This window comes from Ochlerotatus camptorhynchus, unplaced genomic scaffold (genome assembly GCF_037179485.1).
Source record: "Ochlerotatus camptorhynchus isolate MF236.1 unplaced genomic scaffold, CSIRO-AGI_Acam_v1.1 ptg000102l, whole genome shotgun sequence".
Classification (NCBI taxonomy): Eukaryota; Metazoa; Arthropoda; class Insecta; order Diptera; family Culicidae; genus Ochlerotatus; species Ochlerotatus camptorhynchus.
Window position 1 is genome coordinate 4,517,941 of NW_027040592.1, and position 14,131 is coordinate 4,532,071.

The 14,131-nt window shown below is 39.5% G+C and overlaps 1 protein-coding gene and 1 pseudogene across 9 annotated transcripts in view; one reads left to right on the plus strand and one right to left on the minus strand.

Moving 5' to 3' along the window:
- CaMKII (Calcium/calmodulin-dependent protein kinase II) overlaps positions 1-14,131 on the plus strand; it is a 173,516-nt gene that overhangs the window by 58,122 nt on the left and 101,263 nt on the right. The window lies entirely within an intron of this gene.
- LOC135699073 (uncharacterized) overlaps positions 1-14,131 on the minus strand; it is a 38,997-nt pseudogene that overhangs the window by 13,558 nt on the left and 11,308 nt on the right.

A 14,131-nucleotide genomic window follows, 5' to 3' on the forward strand; every position in this document is an offset into this window, starting at 1 on the left:
TGTCTTGTTTGGCAACCCGGTTTTTGTTTTGTTTTTCGAAACCTGAGGTGACCTGGATGAAGGTATAACATTTTCGTTCCGAGATACGGACCTTACGGGTGGATTGTTTCAAGACGTTTCTGCAACATTTTATGCTGCACGATGGAAGGGTTGATGTAGCATAAGAAGTAGTAGCAGCCGAATCCATGGCGGGACTTGGTGAAGATTCACGGTTCTTGTTTGTAAAAATTGGATTGTATTGTGGCAACATCAACAACAAATGTTGACACATGCAAAAGTTCAGTGTTGCCAGTAACTTTAAAGATCACAGAAATTGTAACCATGGTTGCCAAACAATGTCAATGACTGTGCCCAGGTTTGCCTAAGCTTGTTTTTGGCACACTGTGTGGAGTGACCAACCCCTTGGCTTCTACACGTCATTTCCTATCCGAAAACACCCATTGTTTGTGCAAACGTCCACTACCTGTGTTCCTACCCTACCAGCTGTGTGTTGTACTGTATCCCTATACACTATCAATAAATAGAGTAGTATCTCAAATACCTCCGCCATGGCAAGACGGTCAAGCAAACTGTGTCTTTTATTCATACATCCGTAAATAAACACAACGTAGGAAAAGTTCTGCCCGTGCGCGATCACCCATATTGTAGAGTATTTGACAGTGTTTTAAAAACTAGAAGCCCACCGTCTTGAATTCCAAAATGGCGTCAATCGTGAATTTTCGGCCTCTGCTCGTCGTATTCGTTTCGATATTAACTATATTATAGGGTATTCGATAGTTTTTCAAATTCCGCGAGTGCCATCTTCGATTTTTGAAAATACAAAATGGCGTCAAAAATCTATATTACACCACATTACACTTGTACACACTACAGTACTCCACATACTCTCCAAAAATGCAAAAAAAGATGAAGCAGAAATGTAATGGATAAACTTTCGCGTTTATGTATTAGATACAAATATTATCTTATACACTAGCGCCACGTACTGAATGAGTACTCAACTAATCTGCCCACCGTCCTGAAGGTCTTGGTCACCTGAACAACTTTTTTGAAGATTGAAACATTCTAGATGGCCAGGAGCTCAAGATATAGCTTAAGCAGGAAACACATATGCACACTAGCGCCGCGTAGTGATTACATTCTCAACTTGTCTGCCCACAATCCCAAAGGATTTGACCAAATGAACAACTTTGCCGAAGACAGCAATTTCCTAGATGGGCAAGATCTCAAGATGTAGCTTATACGAATATTAACTTTTACACTAGTGCCACGTCCTTAAGGTCTTGGTCACCTGCACCACTTTTCTGTAGACAAAAACATTCTAGATGGCCAGGAGCTCAAGATATAGCTTAAGCAGGAAACACACATGCACACTAGCGCCGCGTAGTTAGAATATTCTGAACTACTGTCCACCAACCATCAGGCCTTGATCCACTAAACAACTTTTTCGAAGACATTATTGTGAAAATAAACCAACATCCAAGAATTGAAACAGGGACAGGACTTCCCTGAACTTTGGCAGGAGTTCCCTTAACATTGACAGGACTCCTGAAGTTCGGCAAAACTTCCCTGAACTTCGGCAGAGCTTCTCTGAACTTCAGCAGGACTTCCCTGAACTTTAGCAGGACTTCCCTGAACTTTGACAACACTTCTCTGAACTTCGGCAGGGCTTCACTGAAATTCGGTAGGACTTCCCTGAACTTCGGAAGGACTTTCTTGAACTTCGGCAGGACTTCCTTGAAATTCGGCAGAACTTTCGATAGGACTTCCCTGAACTTCAGTAGGACTTCCCTGTCCTACGGCAGGCCTTCCCTGTCCTTCGGCAGGTCTTCTCTTAACTTGGAATCGTGGAATTGAAGTTGTCATTTCTGTAGTAGAATCATTAGAATTGTACAATAACATTGTATTTACGAATATGGTCAAAATTTTAATACTTCCCATTTTACTAATTTGCAGTGCTTGTTGGTATTGGTGCATTTTGAATTTGGGTGTGGTTTGGATGGCTGTGGAGTCAGTATCAACGGAAAAGCATTAACTTTCACCTTGAGGGGAAGCTCACCGCTCCGAAAAAAATTATTACGTTTTGATTTTTCTAAAAATATTGGAAAAAGATATCAACATTTTAAGCAAATCACATATTTCTTAATTTTTCAAAGAAAATTCACGTTCAAAAACATTTTTTTATAAGTCATTATGGCATAAAGTTGGACTCAAAAAACCACAAAACATCGACTTTTCGGTTTTGCTGAGAGTCCAATTTTTTTTTTCATGATGAGATAGAAAAAAAATTTACATGTAATTTTTGACAAAAATCTAAGGAACAAACTGATTTTCTTTGATTTTTGATATTTTTTTCCCAATATTTTTAAAGAAATAAAAATGTACCGAAAATATTTTTTTATTTTCGGGCCGGTAAGCTTTCCCTTAAGCGCCCTTTTGGAGGGATAGCTGTATTGGATGATGGACATCTCAGTTCAGAATTCGCACACTAGTCAGCGCTAGGGTACCATTTGGCTTCTAATTGCTTGCCCAACTCGACATCTCGGCTGGAAAGAAAGTTGTTCAAATGCATAAGGCCTATTGGCGCTGGTGTGAATTTTGACGTCTAATTCTAAGTTGACAGCACCTCTCAGCACCTGTTGGAATTCATTTGCATGGTGAGCGCTAGTGTCATTTGATTCTAAAGGTTTGCTTAAGTCGACATGTCGACTAGATAGAAGGTTGCTGTCTTTAGTAAAGTTGTTCAAATGGATAAGACCTCCAGAGACGAACCAGTTTCTGGCTGAAAATCTCCTAAACAAAGATAGAAGAAGAAGAAGTAGGATAAGACCTATTGTATAGTGGACACATCAAATCAGAATTCTCATACGTGCAGTTGAATTCTGAGCATCATGGAAGAGAATGAAATTTATACATATGCCAAGGGGTTCGTCACTCAGCACAGTGTGCCAAAAATACAGTAGGGCACACCATGGCACACTCATTGCCACTGTTTGGCACCTATGGTACATCATTTTTATGATATCTAAAGTAACTGGCATCACTGCACTATGTCTGCGCCTGCGCAGTGCGGATGTGTCAAAACTAGATTGTTGACACAAACAATTTTTGGAATTCACAACAATTATTTCGCCGGAGCCTCCAACTCACCCACACTGCCATGGTCCGCAACTGGAGCAACGCTTTCGTCGCTGGTGTTGCTGCTGACGTCTCTTACGGTTACTTTTGCTCGGTGAATTGTAAGGACTGGCGGCGCCACTAGCGCAAGTGCTGCTACTGAACGGATTGTGCTGAAGTGTTCCTTCCGGTCGTTCCACCCCCCGGTCGTCAGCAGTAGCACCACCACCGCCATCCTCATCCTTATCGCCAGCATCACCAGCATCTCGTCGAGATCCATGAACCAATCATCCATTTGGGCATGCTCAGCGACATCATCCAACATCGAAAGGCTGTGCGGCGACGTGGACAGTCCTGTCTGGCTGGAGCAGATATTCGCATCTACGTATCACTTCTACGGATTGGTTTTGTACGGTTCGCAGGGGACGATTTTGGCAAAATTCAACTGTGACGAATTGATTTCCTGCGTCATCCATTCCGTCTCCAGTAGCTGCTGGATGGTGATCCAAATTTTGGGATTTTGGTCCAACAGCGAAAGCAACACGTACTCCAATGCTTCGTTGATTTCGTGCGGAATGATCAGTTTGGATTGCAGGATTTTCTCAATGTCCACGAATGGTTCGCGAAGAACATCAACACGTCCAGTGTCACACTGAGAGCCCACATTTCCAGTTCCGGGCCAGAGTAGCAGTACAAAGTAGAAAAAAGTTGCCCTTCTTTTTTTTTTTTCCTTTATTAACGAGACTTTCAGCCTTAGGCTGGTTCATCTCTACCAGTTGCCCTTCCTGTAGGAACGTCGCCGACCCGAAGTCAATCAGCTTGATTCGAAATTTGTGAACGATGATAACGTTCTCGTCTTTGATGTATCGGTGCTGATTGTTCAACGAGTGTAGGAAAGCAACCGAATTAGAAATCTGTCGAAAGATCCAACAACCTAGCTTCTCCGTCATCACAGGTTATCGATCGATAAACTAGAACAAATCCATCCCGGAGCCGTAGATTTCCATCACAACCTGGAAGAACTCGTTCTCGAACCAATCGAATATGTTGACAATGTTCGGATGCTTCACGTGCGTCAACAGGTACACTTCCATCGGAATTTCTCGCTTCTCCTCGGTCTTGATCATAAATTGCACCACGAGCGTCTCCTTCACTATGAACTTCGATATCACGAGCAACCTATCCAAGTTCCCGTAGCTCAGCTTCCCGATATGGCTCACCAGCGTGTAATATTTGTTGTACCCTCCGTGGATCAAATCTTCACCGCACTGCGACATACGGGAGACGAAACTGGGCCGATCCGCAGCAGCAGTATTCTTGATGGCCTGCCCAAGCAAATTGTCCACCGTACTAGTCACGCTGTTGTACGTCAATTGTTGATACGATTCCGGATCCCGGCTGAACCCAGATGCCATAGACCTTCCTCCCGCTGGGAACTGTCTGATTCGAAATGGTATACGTTACCATCGTAGTGAATCGCTTCCCCGCGGTACTTCCATCCGAATGGGCCGCCCTGCGTGGTCCACACGGAATCGGAAGCGTTTCAACTCCAACAGGCCAAAAGTCGTTCCTGTTGATCTGACAGTTGACAGCTCGTATGGTTTGACATACTAAAACAAAACATTTGAACTGTCAAAATACCTGGTTGCCAAATAAACAATCATTGATAAACAAAGTCAGTCCAATGCCTGGCAGTCTCGGCACAGCGTTGAATAATTGAGAAAATATGTTGGCGCAAAATAAGTGTGTACACTGAACGAAAACATCCGCAATACTTCGAATGATTATTGCATTGCTCGAGCCCTTTAACAATGTGCATTCGAATTTCGGATGATTTTCTTATGGTTGAATTCGTCGTCAGATGATGAACATCCATATGACAGTCATCCAAATACAGGATGATTTTCGTTTGAAAATTAGCTATTAAACATACGGCACTCAGAGGACAAATATTTAAGAATAGTGTGACATGCAAGTGCTTTTAATTAGATTTATAATTTGATTATCTACATTTCCATACTGAAAGGCTATAATAAGCCATTCCATTCGTGGTGGAGAAAACCTCCTTCACCACGAACTAGCCAAACATTGGTTTTCATCCTTTACCTATGTTCGGAACAGCTCTGATAGCGATGTATATGCTTCCACCTCGTTTGTCAGCTCAGATCAGCAAATGACGTTTTGAATGATTTGCGTTATTTGTTTATTTGTTTATTTGTATTCCTCCATCTGACAAGGTTGTCTTAATGAAGTTGGACAGGGAAAAGCCAAATTGAGTCATGGTGAACTCAAATTGGCATAAAAACCCTGTTTCTTTTCTTAAATTAAGTACATAGAAACAGAAACTAAACATTAACAATTACACAGTTCACAGCAAAAACAATGCAAAATACAATAATTACTACAGTGTAAATTAAAAACGTTAAAATGCGGTCAGTGTCATAAAAGTGTGTCAGCAACAGTGCAGCATCGTCATTGATTGTCAAGTCCTCGTGGAAGGGTCGAAAGCAACCGGAAACAAAAATGAAAACAGGTAGCACAATTCATACAGTCATCAGGGGATGGACAGTCACTCACCTGCTCATAATCAATCCATGCACATAACAGCTTTACAATCGATTACTTAGGCGGCGTTGAAAAGTAGCTGCAGAAGCTTCAAAGTCGAAAAGCTCAGATACATCATTGAAGCGAGAGGCCATGAACCGTATTGGGTCGTGTTGCCCGTATCGACTGTTGCGGGATGCCAAATGCAGGAAGTTACGCCGACGAAGGGGGCGTTCAGGTACATAAACGTTGATATCGGCAAGAATGGCAGGTGCATCCACCTCACTAGTTAATACTTTGGCGACAAAAACCGCTTGCATGTCAGACCTTCGTTTCTCCAGTGTTTCAATTCCTAACAGCATGCATCGATGTTCGTAGGGAGGTAGATTTAGATGTTCACGCAAAGGTAGATAACGAAGAGCTAGGCGCACAAATTTTCTTTGAACCGATTCTATACGGTCAACCCATATACTGCTGTACGGACACCAAACTATAACAGCAGATTCAAGGATCGAGCGAACCAAGGCGCAGTACAGTTCAGACACAGAGGGTCACGGAATCCATCGGCAAGTTTAAAGATAAATCCAAGCTGCCTATTCGCTTTTGAAATCACATCAGCATAATCTTAACATCATCGGCGTAGAAAACACGATTTCCAGATGGTAAAACAAACGATGCATCATTAATGAAAAGCGAAAACAATAGGGGGCCTAGGTTGCTCCCTTGTGGAACTCCGGATACAATCGGGAAGGCGGTTGAATGTGAGGAGCCTAATTTAACTTTCATAGACCGTCCTGACAGGTATGATTCGAACCAACGAACAAAGGCGACGGATACACCAAATTTCTCGAGTTTTCGAAGCAGAATAGCATGGTTCACTCGGTCGAATGCAGCTTTGAAATCAGTGTATATAGCATCTACTTGCATGCCAGCGTCCATCGATCGAATGCACAATGAAGTGAATTGAGTGAGGTTCGTTGTCACAGATCTTTTTGGAAAAAATCCATGCTGGGCACTAGAGATGTAATTCTTGCTAGCTTCGAACAAGGCATCGTTCACGATTATCTCAAAGAGTTTGGAGCAAGCATTCAACGACGTTATCCCGCGGTAATTGGAAATATCACACTTGTCCCCCTTTTTGTGAATAGGAATCATGACCGAAGTCTTCCACGCGGATGGGAATGTCATTCGCTGTAATGAAATATTAAACAATTTCACTAGCGGCATCAATAAGACACTTGAGCAATTCTGGGGCAGTCACTCTGCAGAGAGCATTACGCATTTCAACTGAAGGCCCTATCTCTTCTCATAACAATTTTCATCCTGTATTCGAGAGGAAAATCATCTGATTTCAAAACAACCGTCATCCGGTTGCAGCTATCATTCGAAAAAGCGATTTCGGAGTTTTGTTTTGAATGGTCTGAGGTTTCATTCGATCAGAGGATGATGTTTGTGTACAGTGTAGAGTTACTACTCCTAACCCCTTGACATACGCCTACACGCTAACTTGAAAGTACTCATTAATGAGTAAAAAAGACCCATTTTGAAGAAAAGTGGCTTAACTCATTAATGATTAAACAATTTTACCCATTAATGAGTATCTGTTACCCATTAATGATTAACAATTACTCATTAATGGGTAACAGATACTCATTAATGGGTAAAAAATTTACTCATTTAATGAGTTAAGCCACTTTTCTTCAAAATGGGTCTTTTTCAACCATTAATGGGTACTTTCAAGTTAGCTTGTAATATGTTGAAATTTATTTCTCTTCGATGAAATATATGCCCGAAATTCAGCTGATGGTGGCGCTAAAATACACACTTATTTTTTTTAAAGAATCTCGACAATTTTTTGCCGAGATTTGCACAGCAAAAGAGCGAAAAAGTCATAGCTGAATCCTTGGCTGAATCTCAGCAATCAAACCTCATGTTTACTGAGATCTCAGTAAAATTGCACTCGGCTGTGTAAAGCTCGGCAAAAAATTGCCAAACTGACGAAAAGAAAACTAAGGGTGTACCATTTGACTTATGATTGCCTGGTTTAACTTGACATCTCTTCTACATAGAAGGTTACTGTCTTTGAAAAAGTTGCTCAGATGGATAAAACAAATTCCGAATTTTTAATCCTGATGAATGTGGGCGTCAGAATTTTGATTAGTTCTTCTACTTCAGAGTTGTTACGTCCCAACAATGTTACAGGCAAGATAACCAGAATATGACATCTCAATTTTCAAGTGTCAAGGTGATCCGACGCCAGTGTGAGTAGTTCGTGGAAATGATAATATTCAAATTAATCGTTAAATGCGTGAACGATGATCCAGAATGAATAGATACGTCTGTTTATCTGTGATAGAACTATGTCTTATGTATACGAAGTTAGATCGATTCTATTGTGAGTTTAATATATGTTACTATGAAAAAATCAAATTGACATTCAATTTATTGAATTACAACGTTCGCTATTTGAAAGATTATTAATTGAAAATATGTAATGACAAACTGAATTTCAGTCTAGTTAATTAAGTTTCAGTTAAAAGACCCTTTTGTCTGTCATAGTTCTGCAACATCAAGATTTGAAATGATGCCAGACGCACTTTGATTTCTAAAGTGATTTTGCAATTACTAACATTATTGAGCTTCCGAATGTTGACTTGTTTACAACAACAACCTAATTATTTAGGAAACGATTATTGAATTTCAAAACTTGAATCTGAATTTTAGGATTTTTTTCAATATCCAGTTGAAATTTTGTTTATTTTGGAATAAAATTTATAAATCATTCATTTCGTTATTATTACATTACTGAATGGAGCAACAAAAGCAATCTCGTAGTCGTACGTCAATAATGTGGTTGGGCTTCGGACACAACCGTTAACATTTTTTTCCCAACCCTTTTCCACAAAGCTCGTTCCGTCCAATTACGACCCGTATTCGCATTTTGTTGTAGGTACAGTGGATCTCTAAATTGACCGTACGGCTGTTCTTGAATTTCAGAGAAAAAAAACAAGCACAATTTGGATTGTTTATTAATCTATTTGATAAGGCTCAATCGAATTAACTTTACAGAGCCGAGCATTCAAGTGAACTATACAAAACATCGTAAAACTATAGTCAAAATGTACAACACAATAAACATTTTAACTTCCGCTATCCAATGATCCTCCTCCATCAGAACAGGATCCACTTCCAGTGGTTTCATTGTATGGCAGTATCGCCAACAGAGCGCTTCCATTGCAGCATTGGACGCAAAACGTGGTCATCACTTACCCACTCATCACGAAATGGTTGCTTTCCAAAGTCGACGACGCATTGACCGAAAAAACTGCGCTGATGAAGAACAATGAGGAGTCGAGTAAACAGACGATCGCGTGACACACATCGAGAGTGGCCTGCTTCTGTCGATAGCCGACAAGCACAATTTATAAAAATAGATTTTGGAGGTTTTGACTGTTGGCTCATCAAGCATTCATCGGTTATCGGTGTAGTATTGGGCTTATTTGAAAAAAGTGTTTATGAAGTTAAAGCTATTTAAAAAAAACTGTTAACAAATTTTCTTGAAATACAACTATCCAAACTTTTTGAAATTTTTCTCATTTGTAGACTACATAGTCATAACGAAAATCTTTCATATGCCGCTAATTTTACTACAATCCGTCCACCAGGAAAATAAGTTGGACAATATTGAGTGTTTTACTAAAATTCCTCATACTTCATACAGGCTCTGCCAATGAAACCCAAAACTAACCCGATAAATCAATAAATAGTTGTTCAACCACCAGCTAAGATTTAAAAAAACCACATATTTACAATGTTTCAAAAGCTTCTCCACTCAGGTGTACACTCAATTTTGCGATACACTGTAGGAGGTACGCGCACTATCTGTTGATGGCGACGACCACCATCGAGAACGGCTATCATTCTCCATTTTCTTTGCCCCTCTAACGTCTCTGGATGGTGGTCGTAGCCCGGGAAAACCTCCATCGTCGCTACCGGCTAACCACCGCGCACCATAGGAAAAAGCAAACAGCGTAGTAAAAACAACACATTTTCATTTATGATAAAGAAAGGGATATTACACGACCGCTGGCTGCTGGTGCTTATCGTATTTCCTGGATTATTCGCTTTAACGCGTCGCTGTTTTCGGCTAACAAATGCCGCAGCGTGGCGCCATTTTGCGAAATCTTATTAGCTTGCTATGCAAAGTGGCGTCCCAATCTCACTTTTTTTCGCAGCTCGTCGCACACTGAATTTATGCGCAGTTTGACAGATGGAAGTTGTTTATTTATGTACCAACAAATCAAGGCACATTGCTCGGCAACCAAACGAATAAAAAAGAAGCTGATCAACCCTACCCAGCGGAAACCGCACTCGCTCATGATAAGCGTATCTTTGAGGGGGAGGGGGGGGGGGTATTGTTTTTCAATCCACGGTTCACACGGCTTGCGCTAATCTCTATCTGATACAGGTCGACCTCGTCGTCGTTGGCGTCATTCCTCCGAGGACCTTTCCCGGGAATTCCAATTTGAATTGGATGAGCACGCATTTCATGCTAATTAGGTCCCACGTCGGAACACCTTTCCGTGATGGTTGCGAAACGGGACGGAACCCGGATTCTAGTATCCAAGCGCTTGGTTAACTTATGCGTCGTTGTGTGTTTGAGGTTGTGAAAATAAAACTTAACTCTTTTAAATGACATCTGAGGTGAGAGTGACTATTGTCGGCAACCTGCTTTTATTCGGATATCTTTCCATTTGACCTACGTGTTGGACAGCTGTTCTATTATCGGCAACTCAGTCATTTCGAGAAAACCTGGTAAAATGCGAAAAGTGTTTTTAAGGCCAAGTCACTTTTTTTGTAATCGGTCACTAAATTCAACTTTTTAGATCGAATGTATTTCAAGATTGATCATTCTTCTTGCTGTGTGCAGGACCTGATCGTCCAATCGATGCCTAACAGTTTTGTTCTAATTGATCATTTTAGATGGTCAAGTTTTGAAACCACCACAGCATGCTTTTGGCGCTACTGTATATGGACGATCAAATGTAAAATACTGTGGTAGCCACAGCATAGTTCTGTCAAAAACTCAGCATTTTCATTGATCCATTTTCGAACAATTCGAAGGTGTTGTGCTTCTATCGAGCATTTTGACGTACTAATCGTCCCTCTGTATCTACTCATTTGGCTAAATAAAATTACCTGAGTTTTCCAGCATTTTCCAGAATTTTTCAGATAATGTTCAGGTTTATAATACACACTTTGTTTATTCTATCGAGCTCGGCTGTGCAAATCTCGACAGAAAAACATTTCACTGAGATTTCAGCAAAAGTGACATTGGATTGCTGAGTCTCGGATAATGCTTAGCTGAATCTCAGCAAACAAATGAAATGTTTGCTGAGATCTCAGTAAACCTTTTTTGCCGAGATTTGCACAGCCAACCTCGGTAGAAAAAAACTAAGTGTGTAGGAAAGCTGTTTTTTAAATGTGTTAAAAATGTGTGTATTTTTTTATAAAACAACAACAACAGCAATTAACTTAAACTTTTCAGTGATTTTCAGTGAAGATTCATAAACAAACTGCGGAAAACAGAAGGGAAGTTAACATCCTGAAAATATGGGGAACTTTCTGGAAACTCGATCCAAAGGAGTCATATATGACCTCAACACGAAATTATCTGTCAAAAACCACTGTTTATACACTCAAAAAATTGCACACGTCATCATCATGTGTCTCACACTTAATTTTGCGCTTATTGTGAAACACATCCATTTCATGTGTGAATCTTATGCTATGAACTATGCCTGAACATTATGGATTTGAATTGTGACACAGTTGGATTCTATGTGCCTCATATGGTGATATCAATAGCTTTGCACATCATAGTTCAATATTCTACAATATTCTACCACAGACAAAATTCTACTTTATCGACTTCTACTTTACCGACTCTAAAAATGAATCGACAAATATATAAACAAATTTCAGAGGCCAGAGCTTTCACATATCTTGGGTCTGATTTGGGATTCGATCATGAACCGTTGGGGTGTGCGGAGTCTTCGTTCGATCTCACTGTGCCACGGTTGTTCTCATATATGAGGCGGGTTGATAGGATAAAGTCACAAATCTTGTTTTCGATGTTTACCTTTCTGAGCAAGCAATTCACATTGTATTGAAATGCAAAACACTTTAAATCCATCTGTTTTGAACAGTAGTGTGATTCAATGTGCAATGATAGTGAAAGATTTTCAACTTTTCAAAGTTTGAAACACTAGAAATTAACGTGTATAACACATTGAACTAAGGTGAAATATACTTAAAGTAAATGTGATTGTGCATTTAAAAAATCAAGTGTTTAAACACTTCGATCAAACGTGTGGAATTTTTTGAGTGTAGACTTCTCTGAAGTTTGTGAAATGCACAATTCAGTGCCATCATTTCAAAGGGACGTAATTGCATTTGTAAATAATGGCTTTAGCCGTCGATTTCTCGCGAATAAAAGCTCACTCATGAAAAATAATGACACCAGCAGGTAGAGGAATGTTTCCTCTACCAGCTAGCATTGTTAGTTTGGAGAGGTGATATTTCATTCGCGAGAAATTGACGGCTAAAGTCATTGTATACAAAAGCAATTACGCCCCTTTGAAATGTTGGCACTGAATTATTAGTGCTGAACTTTGGGTAAAGTATAAGTGTTAGTGCAAGAAAACCTTAGAATTAGCCCAATGCTCTGCACTAAGAGCAACCGTACCAGTCGTTGCCATTTGCGACACTATTTTACTAACGCACAGCGTTTCCATTTTGGCTTAATCACTCCTCTCCACACTGGTCGTTGCTATCAGAGTCATAATTTAAGTTACCGTTTTCCACAGCGGCAAAACAAACTTTTGACGTTTATTCAAAATAGCAACCGTCTAATGCGTTGCTACCGGGTTGCTAAATTTATGAACTCACTACTTCCCAAGGTGCGGATTGCTATTTCCCCCACCTGAATAACAACCCCCGGTACGCAAGTAGCGTTATGATAAAGGTTGGTAAATGTGCATTATTTACTCATTGGTACGGTTGCTCTAATACTGGTGAAATTCACAAACGTCAGAGAAGTCTACACGCTATTTCAAAACTACCCAAATTTGGGTATAATCCACCCATATCAGTCAAAACTACCCAAAAATGGGTAAACTATGTTGGGAGTGACAAGTTGATAAATGAACAACATTGACATGAATCCGATCGACGTTGTTCATTTGTCAACTTGTCACTCCCAACAATCTACCCAGTTTTTGGGTACACTCAAAGATAAATTAAATCATAAAAGCTTAAAAAGTATGCAGTTTCCCGCTTCACCTTATTGAGTCCGAGCCATGATTACTTCGGCAATAGTCATGCATGATTAAAATCGAAATAATCTTTCCAGTATTAAATTTTATTCTTTTTGAATACTGATGTATAATCAAAAAAGATTAAAATTCAATCAAAAATTATTAAAATAGAATCTAAAATGATTAAAATTTATTCAAAAAAAGATAATCTACAATCTAATCAACCATGATTAAACTGGGATTAATATCAGATGCTTATTTTTTAATCATTCGATATGATTAAACTGAGTTTAGTGTCAAATTGATTAAATTTCAAGCAAAATGGGAATAGTTCAATTTATCAGTGTAGGTTCAGTTTTGACCGATCTGGGTGGATTTTACCAAAATTTGGGTAGTTTTGAAATAGCGTGTATAGACAGTCATATACACGCTAATCTTAAAGTACCCATTAATGAGTAAAAAAGACCCATTTTGAAGAAACTTGGCCTAACTCATAGACTTCTCTGACGTTTGTGAAATGCACAAGTATTAGTAAAGAACTTAGGGTAAATTATAAGTATTAGTGTACGATTACGAGACGTAATCCATATTGTACGTAAATCATGGAACGTAAACAAACATTTCATGTAAAATTAAGTGTTCTCAAACCGAAACATAAGCAACTCGACTAAATAAGAGAACGTTTGATTGCATTGATTTTCTAATTTCTTTCAACTGATTCTTATGTCAAAAGGGCCGCTTACATGTGTCGGTTAAAGAGACTGAATTAGGTAAAGAGGCGACATCTTATCCGTTTGACAGATCATTTGCTCGATTGGAATAACTATTCCTATGACTTTGACAGATAATCAATTGTTCCAATTTTGACATGTCGTCTCTTTATAAATTCAGCCTCTTCAGTGTCGGTCTTAGGGAACCGAAATTTACACGACTTTTTCGTAGTGTGCATTAATGGATATCTGTTTTACTCTTTTAATAGTCAAGTCACTTTTCTACAAAATGGGTATTTTTCAAGTTTGCACGTGCTTTCTTTAATAATATTGTTCAACAATACATCAATTAATATTTAAAAAAAAAATACAAAATGGGATTTTCATGAACCTGGACCTGATGACCTGGATCTGCAAAACCTCACGAAATAATAATGCCTA